Source organism: Nansenia antarctica, assembly GCF_963989245.1.
Source record: "Nansenia antarctica genome assembly, chromosome: 18".
Lineage (NCBI taxonomy): Eukaryota > Metazoa > Chordata > Actinopteri > Argentiniformes > Microstomatidae > Nansenia > Nansenia antarctica.
This window is the reverse complement of record NC_137691.1, coordinates 15,386,892-15,405,596: the sequence shown is the minus strand read 5'-3', so window position 1 is coordinate 15,405,596 and position 18,705 is coordinate 15,386,892.

Here is an 18,705-nt window from a genome sequence, read left to right as displayed (position 1 = left end):
ATAGACAGCTTCGGCCCACCGCCTAATTGCGTCACACATGGGCCGAAGCTTCGTGTTGCTTCATTTGCTCCACTGCGCCATCAAGTGGACAATAAATGTCTAGCAGGCAGAGTGATAATGACACCGTGGCGTTGGTGTGTGAAGCTTTGAATAGGCTAGGTGCACGATCTCCACTACTTCCTGAAAGGCACCTTGCATGAACATATCCTGTCTCACTCTATTGGTTTAATCGATTAATCAGCTGTGCGGTAAACTGTTGGGACACACAGTGCACAGCTGATTAATCAATTAAACCAATAGAGTGGCCCTATCTGAATAGGTATGTGCACGATGGAAAACGCTCTATTTTATTATTTGTTCTTCAGCTTCTTGATTAGTGTAAATGGGCACAAATATATAAATATATACGTTTGTTAGTTTTACTGTATATAGGTATAATGTATATCTATATATTTGTATCTATATTGGTGAAATTACTGAACAAAATTTGAAATGTATCTGTGACTGTTTGTGCTTCATTTGTTTTCTATACACAGCTCCACCTCACAGCTACTGTTTCTGAACCCAAGTCCACAGAGTTCCTGCTGTGGTTCTTCAGTCCAGAAAAGCACAACGTGGGGTCCAAAGATGGTGGCCGTGAAGCTGGAATACTGCAGTCAAACACTGGAAGTCAACGTGGTCGTGAAAGAGGAGGAAGGAGGGGAGGGAGTGGAGGAGAAAGAAGTGATGGTGAAAGAAGAAGTAGAGGAAGAAGGAGGAGAGGATGAAGAGATGGTAGATGTGATGGTGAAAGAGGAGGAGGAGGTTAGAGGAGAGGAGGAAGAAAAGAAAGATGTGAAAGAAGAAGAAGAGGAGGAAGAGATTAAAGATGTGATGGTGAAAGAAGAAGAGGAGGAAGAGATTAAAGATGTGATGGTGAAAGAAGAGGGAAGAGAATATGAAGTTGTGAAAGGAGAGGAAGGAGAAGAAGAAGAGGAAGTGGAGGATGAAGATGTCATGATGAAAGAAGAGCAAGGAGAAGATGGATTGGTGGACACAGATGGTGAGGATGGTGAGTTCATGTTCTGTATTTGGTAGGGATGTCCCGATCCGATACTGATATCGGATATCGCCGCGATATTGGTCCTGAATGCTGGATCGCGGATCGCACCAGAAAAAAAAAAGGCTCCGATCCGCGTGCCCGATCTGGTGTGTCACTCACGTGCATGACCAGGGCGACTGTTTTGGTCGCATTTGCGAGTGAATATATTTCTGTGCGACTTGGAAATACATTCAATCGCACCAGTGCGACTACTGCTGAACTACTGTCATGCGCAGTCAAACTTATGTGTATAAGCGATGAGGGAATGAAAACAGTGAACAGAAACGTGTGTCGCAGAAATGCTTCACGCGAGTCCTATATGCGCTTAAAATGCGCATAATGGTTACAGCTCCGGTTTCATTACAAAGAGGTTAACCCTATATGTGCCTGACGTCTAACAACATTCAAATGACTCTAACTTCATATTTTTTCGGATTTCAATGTATGACACATCATTTGAAAGCTTATGATCCGTAGTTCCAATCCACAACACGTCGCATTTGTTGCTTTAATAAAGGCTGGCAGTCTTTAATTTAACTGTTGTTGGTGTGGACTATATACTGGGGAGGTATTTGTTATTATTCAGGGGTAAAAAAAAAAATACAAATATCGGATCGGTATCGCAGATACCCGAAGCCCAGGTATCGGTATCGGTAGTGAAAAAGTGGGATCGGGACATCCCTAGTATTTGGTGAAAGCCAGACCAGATTAATGAATAGTTCAAAGGGCGCTGGCAGATATTTAGCGGTGTATGCAATCAGACATTTATTTTCATTTTTATTTTCCCCACGATTTCCTCCATAGCAGTTGTTGATTCAGTCAAACTAAAGTTGTTACAATTTCTCTAACTTCTATGACTGATCATGGAATTACAACTGTTGAGCAAGACAGTGAGTGACAGTTAAACTAGGTACAACGTGAATACTCTCAAACTGAAACGTTAAACTTGGATTCTGTCTCCGTTTGAGAGAATATGCTTTAAATCAATTGTTAATGATAAAACATTGATACGGTATCCATTTGTTGTAATATCTCTGTAACTCTCTGAACACTTCATGTTCCCACAGCGTGTGCAGACTCCAGAGATGTGGTGTTACTTCTGGCACTGCTGAGTCTATGGAAGCAGCACTTGTTCTCATGTTGTTTCTAATCCTGTATATGTTCCTATTCTTACAGGAGAGAGCTCCAACCCAGACTCAGACATGGAGCCCAGCTCCACCGCATCAGGAAGCCATAAACAACACAGACGGAGGAGGAGGAGCTCAAGACAGAAGAATCACCACTGTTTAGATTGCAGTGAGAGTTTCATTTGTCCAACTCACCTTAAATCACAACCACAGACTCAAGGAGGACAGAAGACTCACTCTTGTCTTCAGTATGGAAAGAGATTTGGTCATATGAGCGATCTAAAGAGACACCAGAGAATACACACAGGAGAGAAGCCATTCTGCTGCTCCCAGTGTGGGAAGGGTTTCATTCGGGCAGGATCCCTAAAGAGACACCAGAGAATACACACAGGAGAGAAGCCGTTCTGCTGCTCCCAGTGTGGGAAGAGTTTCAGTCGGGCAGATGAACTAAAGAGCCATCAGAGAATACACACAGGAGAGAAGCCGTTCTACTGCTCCCAGTGTGGGCAGAGTTTCAGTGTGGCAGAAAACCTAAAGACACACCAAAGAATACACACAGGAGAGAAGCCATTCTGCTGCTCCCAGTGTGGGAAGAGTTTCAGTCAGGCAGGACACCTAAAGAGACACCAGAGAATACACACAGGAGAGATGCCATTCTGCTGCTCCCAGTGTGGGAAGAGTTTCAGTCGGGCAGATGAACTAAAGAGCCATCAGAGAATACACACAGGAGAGAAGCCGTTCTACTGCTCCCAGTGTGGGCAGAGTTTCAGTGTGGCAGAAAACCTAAAGAGACACCAGAGAATACACACAGGAGAGAAGCCATTCTGCTGCTCCCAGTGTGGGAAGAGTTTCAGTCAGGCAGGAGACCTAAAGACACACCAGAGAATACACACAGGAGAGAAGCCATTCTGCTGCTCCCAGTGTGGGAAGAGTTTCAGTCTGGCAGGTGACCTAAAGAGACACCAGAGAATACACACAGGAGAGATGCCATTCTGCTGCTCCCAGTGTGGGAAGAGTTTCAGTCGGGCAGATAAACTAAAGAGCCATCAGAGAATACACACAGGAGAGAAGCCGTTCTACTGCTCCCAGTGTGGGAAGAGTTTCAGTCAGGCAGGAAACCTAAAGAAACACCAGAGAACACACACACTAGTTAACACGACTGCTCCCAGTGTGGGAGGTGTTTAAAGGAGACAGGAGCCCTAAAGAAGAAGGGGGGTTCTGCTGGCTGCACCATCATCTACTGTATGTTCATGTGCTTGTTGATCGGATCAGGGAGAAGGTTGTGTCATGACATGAGCCTTTTCTAGATCATCTTCTCTCAAATCCTCCCATCCTCTTCTCATACCCTCCTCTCCTCCCTCATCTCTTCCTCCTGTCTCCTCCCCTCCTCTCCTCCCATCCTCTCCCTCCTGGAGAGTGAAGGAGGAATCGAGGTCGTAGGAGTTGAGATGTCCTTGTCCCCTCCTGCATCATGTCACCGCCCCTTCCACCCAAATGTGGCCTTGGTGTTTAGAAGCCGAGTGTGACTGAATACTGGTATGTTGTTATGTTTGCAATAAATCCTCCTAACGTTTCAGCTGGAAGATTGAGATGTTGTACATCACATTATATTAACCAACTACGTGTTTCATGTAACATAATATGCTGACGTGTAATTCATTTAATTAAAGAAACACTACAGTTAATCTCACTACTGGTTTTATGTCACAATGTAGCAGACGCCTTATTCCAAAGCGACTTGCAATCGATACATTCGACTAACCACTCAGTATAACCCACACAGAATAACCTCCTAATTGTTTCGTACTTCCTCTCTCATCTATTCATCCGCTCTTTCATTTAGATTAGATTACATTAGATTAGATTGAACTTTATTGTCATTGACAGAGTTACAATTGGTTGGGTTTGTTTTGGACAAATCATGCTCAAGATACCTGTCATGTCTTTGTGATGTCATAATGTATTATTATATTATTTTTTAAATTATCTTTATTACATTCTATTAATGTTTTATTCATATTTTATCAGTTCTCTTTTACCCTTCTAATTCCTACTTAGTTCCATAACTGCTTATGTTACCAGTGAAGACAAGAGCAGGTGATCTCCAATTGATAGCGGGTTTTATTGTGTGGCTCTGTGCGTACAGACAGACACGCAAAATGAGAGAAAATCATTCCCCTTATGGAGGGGAGAGTGGACGGAGGGGGTAAGGCCAGGGTGCTTTTCCCGTGACGTCACGCTCATCACTGTGACGCAATCGGCCCTTTTTTTTTAATCAAAACCACTTTGATGTCTGTCTGTCACAACAGAGATGACTTCACACCAGAGTTGACGGGTTGTTGCTGGGATTTCACATTTGGGTATTTTCTCCCGACAAATATAAAAAAATAAAAAAATATTTTAGTTGAAATAGGGTGATATTCTGGGCCAGATACTAACTAGTTGTGATATTACTGGGTCTGGCCGTTATCGGGCTGGTCCGAATTCGTCCAGGTCCGTCGGTGCTTGCTGGGTAGGCTACTGTACTTTAAGTGTCTATTTTACCTTGGGAAGACTGCAGTGGCGTCTCTCACAACCAGGTCCGGCTCTAGGTGAGTGTATGATTTGATGCCCCCCCCCCCGGCAAACTTTTGCTAGCCGGGAGACTTAACACACTGACCCACCGTGCCAGTCATGAAAGGTCATTGTCAGATACAGACCATAATGATATTCTTCAATTCCTCTGTGCAGGTTGAATGGTGTGTGTGCGTGTGTGTGTGTGTGTGTGTGTGTGTGTGTGTGTGTGAGTGTGTGCATGAGTGAGTGTGTGTGTGTGTGTGTGTGTGTGTGTGCATGAGTGCGTGCGTGCGTGTGTGTGTGTGTGTGTGTGTGCATGAGTGCGTGTGTGTGTGTGTGTGTTGTGGTATTCAACACTTAGGAGATAAGATACATAATAAAAAATGCAGCTATTTACACATTATACATAATTGCCCACTAGCCCACAGTCTTTGCCGTGCAAACGAGAAAAACCTTCAGCAATTCTACAGCCATGTGTCGTTTCCTGCTTCTGCGGTGAGACCCTCTACCCTCTCTCCCCTCTGGGAAGCAACAAGTATCACATCGTAGGGAGCTGGTTTCAATGAGAGCCAATGAACTCTGTTGATTGACGGTTGGAGAGCTGTAGACATGCTAACAAGCCTGTCTGGAGGAGGACACAGGGGGGGTGGGGGGGCACTTGGGCTGCGGGTGGGATTAGAGCTAGGACTGAGGTGTCGGTGGGACTAGGAGTAGGATTTGGACTAGGACTGGGACTGGGACTGTAGGTGGAGCTGAGGTGGAAGTGGTGTGTTTGTGTGTGTGTGTGTGTGTGTGTGTGTGTCTTTGTGTGTGAGTGATACTGGCAGCATCTGTACTAACCCTACACCCTCTACGCCATACATACACACACACACAAACACGCACGCACACATACACACACACACACACACGTACACTTCCCCTTCTGACAGATCTGATCACAGTGTAGAGCAAAGCATAATATGTCAGACAATATTTGTTTAGACTAAGCCATCTCTTAACCTCCCGTTGAAAGAATGTACCCTACTTTCGAGTGACCCTGCTAGAGAAACACTGTGGGCGGTATAATGTTTGAAACAGGTCATGTTTGACTTATTGCCTGGGTGTCTAAAGGTCGTATCAGATTTCAATAATATTGTTGTTTCATGTCTCCCAAAGACGCCAATTGGCGTCTTATAGAATAGTAACGTTGACTGCCAAAGACGCCAATTGGCGTCTTATAGAAAAAAAAAAAAAAAATCGCGGGGATCGCGTTATTGACATGTTCTACACCTAGCGAGTGAATTTCAGACTTGGGTGTAATGTATTTCGGTCCCAGATGGGGGCAGTAGTTCGATAAAAGCCTGGAGAAGGAAGTGGCTTGCTGTGGGTTGTAGTCAGGGCTGGACTGGGACAAAAATTAGGCCCTGCCATGTGGCTCAGACCGGCCCAACACAATCGGTCCGACACCGCCGATCAACATGCTGGCAGTCTGAAAGACCAATAATCTAAAAATCTATCGACCTAATCTAAAAAGTGATCTAGCATGGAAGGCTCAGGACAGGCAAAGTAATTGAAGTCCTGAACGTGGCACTCTGTTTCCTCTGTTTCATCTTTTTCTCTCTCCTTTTCCTCTCTTTCCCTGACACCAGGGGCGGATTTAGGATCGTAGGAGATCCGGGGCTTAGCCCAGAGGGAGAATGTAATGTGCGCGCGGAGCGCGCCGGAAAATTTTGCCTTCAACCTTCAACTTACCACCACCTTAAAGCGGACAAAAGGCACTGGAGAACACATATACATTCACACCCTTTAATGAAGCAAACTAATTGTGGTGGTTCTGGCACAGAGGGAGGTCAGCACACGTAGCTCCCCCTGTCAGTCAGTCACCATCATTTATATTTGTATAGAATTACATAATTGATGGGCTGAGGCTAGTTATGTTACAGTATGTATATCAGGGCAGACTCTGTGCTCACCACTTATATTGTATTTAGAGTCTTGTCCTGTGTTATATGACGATATATTACATGTATTGTTGGCCTGTGTATAGTACTGTGAAATCAAATCCCCCCTGGGACATTAAACAAACTTAGTTAGTTAGCGTTACATCTTAGGATAGATTTGAGTCATGTTCTGTATACATACATACTACCATAAGGGCATACTTAATGTGGTTACTCCATGTTTACTAGCTGTAACATTAACGTTACATCATTCTTTTTCACTTGTTACTCAGTCAACCAGAGTGCAGATATCAAAGACTATCAGCCTGTTATTCACTTTATTTGTATAAGTATTATCCTTTGTTTGATTTCTTACCATGTACCATAACAGTACCTTGCTATGTTTCATTTTCATTATAACATAACGTTATGTTATGATAGCCAGCTAGCATCAGCAAACCGGAAAAGTAGTGTCAGTGAGTCAGTCACCTTTCTAATAAGATTCACAAACCTGAAACATCATCTATGTCATCACTGCTGGTGATGTCATTCTTGCTGCTGATACTGCTGCTGCAACAGTTCTTGGCGCTTGTTTTGTTGAAAACAACTTTGGGATATCCATCCTTACAATTTTGCAAGTCAGGCACTGATTGAGATCACTTCTTCTTCAGGGCAGGGCAGGCTACGCAGTACGCAGGCTAATGTCGCGCAGCTGCTGCCTCTCTGTTGGACTCCGGTACTGCACGTTACTCAAGAATTATTATTATTATTTTTTTTTTTTATATATATATATTTTTTAAGTAAAACATTCGGGGCTTTTCAGAAAACATCCGGGGCTTGAGCCCCAGTAGCCACCCCCTAGCGCCGCCCCTGCCTGACACTCTGCTTTTCTGGGGAGGGCAGCAGCAGCTCAACCTGGTTCAACAAGACATGGACAGAGAAGTAAACTAACTGGTTGTCAAAATCAGCAAAGTTCTCATTTACATGTACACACAGGCTGCATGATTGCATTATGTTACACCAGAAGCCCAGTCATTTCAAATGGAAGGTTGCAAGACAACATTATTGGGTTGCAGACTGCATGAGTTTTATTTCTCCATGCAATAAAAAGCATTCATTAGTTCTGAACTAGGCTAGTGTAGATTTTTTTTTTCCAAATAAAAAGTATTATTAACACCCATTGTTGGTATTGCATTTATGTCAATGACAGTGATACCTCAACTTGCTAGCTAGCAACAAAATGCAGAACACCCCCATCTAACGTTAGCTATAGAGTCCACAGCCAAGCAGCACTAACGTTACACCACGAGAGAGATCATTGTGTGTGCATGAATTCCAGCCAAGTCCTGGTGAAGCGCAATGCAATCATGCTGCCTGTACGGGTTAGCATAAGTCATAAGACATTCTCTGCTGCTGCTCCCTTAATCTGGCCAATGCAAGCGACTAACATAACTTTGCTTTTGTAAAACCAAGTAACAACATTGCTTACCTCTCTAGCTGTGTCCTCTGTCTCCTCCTCAATTGCTAACGGCACATCAGTGCTAACGTTAGTTAGCGGTAAAGATGTTGCTGTGGCAGCCGCAGCTGTAGTAGGCCTAGCCCCCACAGTCGATGCAGAGAACATATCTGTCAGTTTCTGACATTTTGAGGCATCCTCTGCTAGCTTCTTCCTTTTTTTCTCCCTAATTTTCTGGGCACCCCCTTTCACTATCTTATCTACTAGGGATGCACCGAACATTCGGCCACCGAATGTATTCGGCCGAATATCGCAAAATAAAGCACATTCGGTATTCGGCCGAATGTGTGAAAACACCGAATGTTTACCACCGAATAGTGGCCGTGTTTTGATGACGCAATACAATTAAATATAACTCTCAACAGGCGCGCGGCGCGAGGCGACGCGCTTTCAAAACTGGCTGCGTTCGTAAATTCACTCAGGAAGTCCGATCAGCACTCGTGGAATGCCTCTCGTCCAATCAAATGACTCGGTTTCTCTATGACGTCGGGCCCAGTGTGCGCTCCAGCGCTCTCAGAGCGACTTTACGAACGCAACCTTACACTCATCTAGCTAGTTAGCTTAGCAGTCGTAGCGGAAGAAGCAGAGTTGTTGCCTTGTTGAAAACATATTCAGACTCCCAGCTGTTCTACACGAGTTTATGACATGCAGCTGTATCATGCGGTGGTTTCTATGCAAACCAGAGACTATAAAAACAAAAGATATTCATTCTGAAATAACATGAACTATTATCCTTACACTCAGGTGGACTCAATTCAACTTGTTGAATGACTTGTTGAAGACATTTAGCATTTGACCTAATTTTAAGAGTGACAAAGGGTCTGAATACTTATGTACATGAGGTATTTCTGTATTTACATTTTAATACATTTGCAAACATTAAAAAACGTTTTTACTTAGATTATGGGGTACTGTGTGTGGATTGATGGCAAATCTATTCAAAAATGTGAAAAAAGTGAAGGGGTCTAAATACTTTCTGAAGCCTATGTAGAGACAAATCATGAATATCATTAACTTGAACCCTGGAAAGCAGTAGAGATTAAATCCCACGATAATTAGTTATAATAAGTTATATATAAAAGTTCTTTTTTTTCAATCTCAATTTCTTTCTTTGAGAAGCATGAATAAAAAGCAAAATGTATTTAGTTTATGCAATGATCAAATTAAAAACTGCCGATACACATTCGGTATTCGGTATTCGGCCAAGTGTTTCCTTAAATTCGGCTTCGGCCTCGGCCAAGAATTTTCATTTCGGTGCATCCCTATTATCTACGAACATGACACTGTACTTGGGTTGTCGGCCGAGGGATCAGAGTGGGGGAGGGGGCCGATGGACAGCAGGGCCTAAGCATGTGATTGGGCCAGCCCATGTGTTAGTATAAACGGGGGCCGCCGCTTGATTCAGCGCTAGTTGATGCCGCGCTATTTTGGGCCGAGCTAGTTTTTTTTTTTTGTTTGTTTTGTTTTGGGGGGGGGGGTCAGGCGGCCCGACCGGCCCAAAACTAGCGCGGCCCATCTGCCAGCGGGCAGAAAGATTGTATGGCCAGTCCAGCGGTGGTTGTAGTAATGGCGAAACGGATCAGGGTATGTGCCAAACGCGGCGCGGAGCATTGCGGCGCGGAGCATTGCGGAGCATCGCGGCCATCGCGCGACTCTTCAAACAGTTCAGAGTCGGATGATACAGAAAAAGTGCAGAAAAAAAAAAAAAAAGTTCTGCAGAAAAAGCTCGTTTTCTCTGTTTATTGGTCAAAATCAGGTGTTTTTGCTGAAACCACCCTATGTTCTACGGCCGATTTCTAAACACTCAAAGAGGCTAGAAACAAACTTTCTTTTTCTGATGAAAGAAGAGAGTCTAAAGTTTTGGTAGATATGTTCAATGTTTATGTAGTCCGAAAAGTCAATATTTGGTGGGTCTTCAAAGTTCAGCGAAAATGCCCCAAAAGTCTGGCTGTGTGGAGCTCTCCGCTCTTAACATGGCTGGCAGTCAAAGAGTTAAGACGAGGGTACAGTAATAATAACAGAAAGTTAAGTCCTGTAATTCAATATGAAAATGACCAGTGACTGAAATCCTCCAAGTGCCCCCTGTGTGACACTTAACAATTATTTTTTATGAGGTGTGTAACGCCATGAAGGGTTTCTATTACTGGTTGTTATCGTTGCTGTGACATGGCTGACTGCCGGTGGTGGAGTTCCCTTGTCCTCAAACATGTGGGTCATGAAAATATATTCCTGGTCTGGAAGTAGAGGCAGTCTGAGTATTCCTGAGTACACCAGCAACTGTCGGTGTGGCGTGCTGACAACAACCTGGCCCACAACAGCATTAAGACCAAGGAAATCATTGTGGACTTCAGGACAACTAGGGGGCTGTGTACACCCCACCCCCATCTACATCATCGAGATGGAGGTGGAGTGTGTCCCCGGCTTCAAGTTCCTGGGTGTCCACATCCCCGAGGACCTCTCTTGGACCCTCAAGGACCCTCCTCTTCCCTGGTCAACAAGGCGTAGTGGTGCCTTTTACTTCCTGAGGAGATTGAAGAAAGCCCAGCTTGTGACGTTAGAATTATAAGGTTCTCTCTCCATTTTTGTCAAGATTTAGTTTTTTTACATAATCTGATCCATTAGGTGTTTATTAATGCCTGTGTGGTGTTATTTTTAAAATGTTGAAATTTTCGAGTTAGTAATTCATAAAATACAAAGGTTCCATCTCACAAAACATAATGGAATGTAAAAACTTTGACGCTCAATATCTCTGAACTACCCTAAACGGAGATAGAACCTTATCATTCTAAGCTCACGAGCTGTCTCCCAGGATACTGGCCAATTTCCCCTCGCTGCACCATTGAGAGCATCCTAACCAACTGCATCACAGTGTGGTACGGCAACTACACTGTGTCCGACTGGAAGGCCCTGCAACGGGTGGTGAAAACCGCCCAGCGCAACAAGGGCACCAAACCCCCCGACCATGGAGTCCCTCCAGGCAGACCGGTGACAGTGGAAGGCGGTAGGCGTCGTTAAGGACACCCGCATCCCAGCCACGGTCTGTTTGACCCCCTACCATCTAAGAGACTCAGGAAGTATTCAAGTCCCGTACCAGCAGGCTACGGTACAGCTTCTTTCACAAGCTCATTCATTCTGATAAACAATCCTCCCCCCACACACACACTCTGTTGAACACCCCCCCCCCACACACACACACACACATTTGTACATACCTCTTTTTTGATATAGCCGCTAATTTATACATCTGTTTACACCATACTGTACATAGCTACCTTAACTATACATAGCTTACTGCTATCCATCTATTGTATATACCTCTAACTACCATACTTGCCATACTGTACCTATCATTTGTCACTATCATGTTTTATATCACTACTTGCACTTCTGGTTAGATGCTAAACTGCATTTCATTGTCTGGTACTTGTACTCTGCAATGACAATCAAGTTGAATCTAATCTAATACTCTAATATCTCTCTCTCCAGTAGACTTGTGAGTGGTTTGTTTTACAAGGGACTACACATAAAGGGAGGCTGGTGGAGGTTGAAATCGGAGGATGGACTCATTGTAATGCACAGTGTGCTTGATACCATTCCTCATTCTATTCCATGCATTACAACGAGTCCATCCTCCGATTTCTACCTCCACCAGCCTCCCCTGCTACGGGGCGGCTGTGGCGCAGGAGGTAGAGTCGCAAGGTTGGCAGATCAGCGGTTCGAGCCCCGGCTGGCCACATGTCGAAGTGTCCTTGGGCAAGACACTGAACCCCAAAATTGCTCCCAGTGAGTGGGCCAGTGCCTTGCATGGCAGCTTGCCGCCATTGGTGTGTGAATGTGTGTGTGAATGGGTGAATGAGAGGGCGTTGTAAAGCGCTTTGGAGCAGCTTTGGAGCAGCAAAAAAGGTGCTATATAAGTGCAGTCCATTTACCATTTACCATCTGGGATCCCCCCCTTCAACAACTCTAAGTGAAACAAGCCCCAGGGTGCCACAGTACATCTTGTAGAAGGTGTAATTAAGGACTTCAACGGTTCATATGGATATCATATGGATAAGCTGAAAGACATGACATTCCTATAGCACGTTTCAACACTGAACAAAAAGGCCTTTGGAATTGCGTTTAAAAATGGTGTCAGTCAGTTCCCCTTCCACATGATTGAAGTGTGTTTGATCAACAAAAGTTGTGGGAGTGACAATTCATACATACCGTCCTGTAGCCACAACACAATATTAGTATTAGTATTAAAATATGAGTATTATGAATACGTATTATTATTACCTATGATTTGATGACACAGTTGAGGACCGCTGGAATCTGTGAAAGATATTAAAATGTTATGTTTTAATACGCGGCAGCCTACTAACTGTCAACAGCTGTATTGTCGAGTTAGAACAAACGGTTTCTGAATCGTTGGTATTCATCGCTGCACAATACCAAATATTCTCAATTACTTCAAAGGAGCTTCAGATCTGTTGTCAACTTGCCATTAGTCAGAGATGGGAGGACACACAGATGGAGTTTACAAAGAGAATCAGGCAGATCCCCTTCCCTAGAGGAACACAGCCCTACTGACAGAGAAAGAGGGGGGGGGGACAGGGAGGGAGAGAAAGAGAGAGAGGCAGTGGTTTCTCTAATGAAAAACAAAGAAACAAAGAGAGAGAGTTTCTCTAATGAAAAACAAAGAAACAAAGAGAGAGAGAGGACGCTAAAGAGAGAGAAAGTGGCCAATTACCGTGGGCCCTGAGCTTCCTGTGACTCAGAGGCCAGATCTCAAAAGTCTTTCCTTTCTTTCTTTCTCGTGTCCTCTGTCCTCACCTCTCATTGGAGGAGAAGGTCTGAGGCTCCATCCCCTCTGACCTTCTCCTCCAATGGGATTTGAGAAGGAAGCAAGTGAGTGAGGAGACAAGGAATCGAGGAAAGGCTTTGGAGACTGGACCAGAGTGTTTAGCTTCAGGAATCCTGCGACTGCCCCTGCCCATGCCCATACCCCTGCAGTCAAGCTGATAATTACAGACCCAGGAGGAGGGAGAGTTAAGGAGAGACGTGGCAGCTTCAAATGTAGTGTTACAGTTGTATTATTATTAGTAGTAGTAGTAATAGTAGTAGTAGTAGTAATAGTAGTAGTAGTAGTAGTAGTAGTAGTAGTAGTAGTAGTAGTAGTAGTAGCAGTAGTAGTAGTAGTAGTGGTAGTAGTAGTAGTAGTAGTAGTAGTAGTAGTAGTAGTAGTAGTAGTAGTAGTAGTAGTAGTAGTAGTAGTAGTAGTAGTAGTAGTAGTAGTAGTAATAGTAGTAGTAGTAGTATAAAATGTTTCTGATCATCAAGTTACTGTAATTCCATTTCTGCATCATTGTCTGCCTTTCACACTGCAAGTGCAATTGTCGTACTTCCTTAGCAACAGTAGGCTGTATATGGAGACAGTAGGCTGTATATGGAGATGTCATGTGAGTTATTCTGAGGATGTGTACAGAAACAGCAGTTTCTAGGTGGCTGACAGATTGTGACTTCCTGTGTTCACTTCCTCCTCTCTGGAGAACCACGATGACAGCCACACTGACAGACAGACACTCGGTAGAGATGTAGAGGGTTGTTAAAGTAGCCACACCAGTATCCATACATGAGTTTTCTCATCACCCCTGGTTAAGTTGACTCACATAAAACAAAGACTGAAGATGTTAGAGTTGTTAAAGTAGCCACCGTGCACCCACCACTATACATGCAGTACACAGAAAGTGTTTTCACATCATCCGTGGTTAAATTGGCTCACGTACAGTAAAACGTGGATGTATAGACAGCTAAACATACAGACGCTTAGAGATGTAGAATTGCTTTTAAAGTACTGTAGACACACTCAGTAGGGATACAGGGTTATTAAAGTAGCCACTGCATACAATATCAATACACACAGAGAGAGTTTTAATACATTATTATCACTCCTAGGTTATATTGTCACATATAAACATAAACACCGACTGATGTATCACCAACCTACAATGTAGACAACAGCTTAGCGTGAGGACATTAGTCCTGTAGACACTTCATATCATTCTATAACTATACAATTCTGTAATATCTGTATTATTATGAGAATGACACCAGCTTAACGTCTTACAAATTGTTTTAATATGTTTGGAGGCCCCTCTGGCTTCTCTGACTGCGTTTAATGTCTATTTAATGTCTTCTCTATTTTGGAAGTGTCTAGGTCTTATCCTCCTCTTCTTCTCTCTCGGTAAAAACAAAACAAAACGGAAGGCAGCCTTTAGCCAATATTCTTGCATATCTTCCAGCATTTATTCATTATTCGTAGTACAGTACTGTCAATCAACCCGAATTGGCCCCTTGATTAAATGCTGGTTAGCCTTGTTGATCATGTGAAGTGAAGTGAAGTGAAACTTTATTTTTATAACGCCTTTCGTACACGGATGCAACTCAAAGCACCCTCATCACATATTATTGTGAGCAGTGTTTCCTCATTAGTATTGTGTAGCAGGTATTCTTTGACTAAACCAATAAGGCAGAACCCATGACTCATCTTCAACTTCCTGATTTCTCGCCTCAGTAGCCAAATCCATTTCGCTCTACGTACAGGGACGATGCACATGAATCAACATTTCTGTAAACCTATCAGTCTCAGCCAGACGGCTAATTTATAACTGAAGTTCCTGGGCAGGTAAACTCTGCCCCCTCCCTTCCTTCCTTCCTTCCTTCCTTCCTTCCTTCCTTCCTTCCTTCCTTCCTTCCTTCCTTCCTTCCTTCCTTCCTTCCTTCCTTCCTTCCTTCCTTCCTTCCTTCCTTCCTTCCTTCCTTCCTTCCTTCCTTCCTTCCTTCCTCACCTTCTTAATGTAGTTCATTCGAACCAGCACCCCTCTCCCCCTCTCGTTGAGGATGATGAGCTTCTCAGCCAGCTTCTGTTGGTAGGCCATGACTCTGGACATGATGCTGCAGGCTCCTCTAGTGTACACCCACACCTCCACCGGTTCCCTGGCAACCTCAGTCACGGCTCGAACCTCCACCACTAGGACAAGTGCACCCGGCCCAAGCCCCGCCCCCCTAGCTGTCACATGGATGGTGGTAGATAGAGATGGTGGGTGGAGTCTAGAGTGGGTGGTGACTAAAGGGAGGCTATTGAAGATTTTTTTTAGGGTGTGTTGAAATGTTCAAATGTTGAAAATGTGTGCCCAGTCTTTCGTGACTTTAGGGCCCCTGTGTATTGCTTTAGTTGACTTTTGTTAAGTTAATTTAACCCTTTTAAAACCAAGCACATATAATACAGACAAGCATACATATGTACATGAATAAAATCATAGAGGATAATACACAATAAAGTACTTATTTCAGTTGTAGTCCTCTTTACAACACATTGGTTCGGCAAGATTGACTATAAAGTTGGCCACACTATGGCGAGGGAAGGATATCAAAACATAGAAATAAAGAAATTGAAAACATCTACTTCATGATTTGCTGTTACGTTGTTTCAGAATACTCCTCTTATATCTAAAGGCGAAACAGGAAGTGAAACACAGACAAGATGACGTGATGGAAGTAGAGGTTTTGGATTTCCTGTCTGTTACTAACCCAGACCCTCCCCCTCTCCCCTCTGAACTGTCTCACTGGTAGTGTGTGATACACAAGCGTTTGTTCTTATATTACGTTAACAGTTTCTAACATCAACTTTGTTTGTTTTGTCTCTTGTATTTTGTCATTATCACATTCATGTCAGCTATTATCGATCATGGCCCAATGACTTGTTAGTCTTCCCAAACATGCATTACAGCACGCTTACCAGCATCAGTTATGAGCAACAAGTAGCTACATCAGGTGCATCACCGTTACGCAGCTCTCCCTGAGATGATGTTGGCCACTAGGGGGAGTGCTCTCCCTGAGATGATGTTGGCCACTAGGGGGAGTGCTCTCCCTGAGATGATGTTGGCCACTAGGGGGAGTGCTCTCCCTGAGATGATGTTGGCCACTAGGGGGAGTGCTCTCCCTGAGATGATGTTACAGGCCACTAGGGAGAGTGCAACCTCCTGCTGCTGCAGCCTATGACATTTACATTTACATTACATTTTTGGCATTTAGCAGACGCCTTGTTCCAAAGCGACTTACAATCAATACATTTGAATACTAAGCATGTGAATCAGCAGTCCACCATTCGTTGCAGGAAGAGTACTCTAGCTCGGGCCCGGGGCCACTGATAGGAGGAAAAACCTTCTCCCTATTATCGCCTTCTACTAAAACTTTTTTTATTTTTTTTTATTTTTTATTATTACTGGAGAAACTGAGAAACAGTACAATGGGGGCAATAGAAGTTCTAGGGACACAGTAGAGGGGAAAGCGGGTGTCTTTAGGAGACGTAGTGGTGAGGGTCGGAAGATGTCTCAGGAGGAGCAGTTAAGATGTAACCTGAAGAGATGGGTCTTCAGTCTACGACGGAAGATGGGTAGTGACTCTGCCGTTCTGACAGCCGTGGGGAGCTCATTCCACCAGCGGGGAGCCAGTGTTGTGAAGAGACGTGATCGGGCAGCCCGACTGCTGTGTAGAGGAGGTGGGGCCAGTCGGCCAGCCGAGGTGGAGGAGCGGAGTGAGCGGGCAGGGGTTTGGGGGGTTACCATTTCCTTCAGGTAGGCAGGGGCTGTCCCTTTAGCTGCCTGGTATGCAAGCACCAGGGTCTTGAATCTGATGCGAGCTGCTATCGGGAGCCAGTGCAGGGTGCGAAGGAGAGGGGTGACATGCGAGTATTTGGGGAGGTTGAATACCAGCCAGGCAGCAGCATTCTGGATGAGCTGCAGAGGTCTAATGGCTGAAGCGGGGAGCCCAGCCAGGAGTGCATTGCAGTAATCCAGGCGGGAGATGACCAGTGCCTGGATCAAGAGTTGCGCTGCCTCTCTGGTAAGGAATGGTTGTATCCTTCTAATGTTGTAGAGGAGGAATCTGCAGGAGCGAGCCGTTGCTGCAATGTTCTCCGCACAGGATAGTCGGTTATCCAGGATCACTCCAAGGTTCTTGGCTGTCAGGGAGGGGGTTACAGTAGAGTTCTCCACTGTGATGGAGAAGTCTTGGAGAGGGCAGGCTTTCCCGGGGATGAAGAGGAGCTCAGTCTTGTTAAGATTGAGCTTGAGATGGTGGTCAGCCATCCAAGTTGAAATGTCAGCGAGACATGCTGAGATACGGGTTGCCACGTGTACATCAGACGGGGGGAAGGACAGGAAGAGTTGAGTGTCGTCTGCGTAGCTGTGGTAGGAGAGCCCATGTGAAGAGATTACCGAGCCAAGAGACTTGGTGTAGAGGGAGAAGAGTAGGGGCCCTAGGACGGAACCCTGGGGAACTCCAGTGGAGAGGGTTCGTGGAGAAGATAGCGATTCTCTCCAGGTCACCTGGTAGGAGCGGCCCGCCAGGTAGGAAGAAAACCAGGAGTGTGCGGTGCCAGAGATGCCCAGGTCTGAGAGGATGGAGAGAAGGATCTGGTGATTGACTGTGTCGAAGGCAGCAGACAGGTCAAGGAGAATGAGAACAGAGGAGAGGGAGGAAGCTTGGGCAGAGTGGAGGGCTTCTATGATCAGTCCACTCTGCTAGTAGGTGTGTCAAACAACATTAACCATGGGTTAACCAGGTTCCATTACTGACAGCCCACCCAGCCAATGTCTAAAGCAACATTTAATTTAAATCTCTTGAAGTAGAAGTGGAATTCCATCAGTAAATTCCTCCGCTCTTGAATGAATGGTCTTTATTGTCATTGCTACAGTACAGGTACCAAACAACGAAATTTAGGAGGGGTGGCTCCCCTGGTGTTAGGAAAGAAAAAAAAACTTTTTAAAAAAATCACAAGAAGGGAAGGAGCTGGTTTACATAAATAAAGGCTATGTACACTATCCACTGTACTATACTGTACAGATAGACGACTAGGGTTGTCATATTGCACAATAGAAAACACTAAAAAACACCAGCGTTGAAGCCACTCCAAGCCTCGCGTCTGAGCGCGCCGCCATCTTGTTTTGATCTTCTTGTCGTTCTAGAACTCCGACGGCTGCTACTCTGGCCTAGGCAGCGTTCTAGAACTCTGGCCTGGGCAGCGGTGTCAGTAGCAGGCTGTGGACCTGGGGAGATTCTTCATCAGGGAGTTCTACACCGTCTTTGACAGACAGAACAACATGGCCCAGGCAGTGTAAGCAGAACCAGACACACCTCCACAGAGCTCAAATATCCCCTAACAATAAGTCCTCTAATAGAGAGTAGTATGTTTTATTTGATTCTAGAAACTATGGAGAAGATCAAAGATGGAAAGATGTGCATAATTGCCTATGAATTAAATATATTTGAACATTGCAAAAACATTGTCTGTGTAATAGATTTTTGGGGTGTATGGGTGATCTATGTATCTGAGAGCTCATGTAGTGGGGTCACAGTACAGTCAAGCGACCATCTTTGCTTGCTGCCGTTAAAGGCCAGAGGTAATAGAAATCACTTGTAGTCTTTTCTAACAGACCAGTTCTTTTGTATCTGAACAGG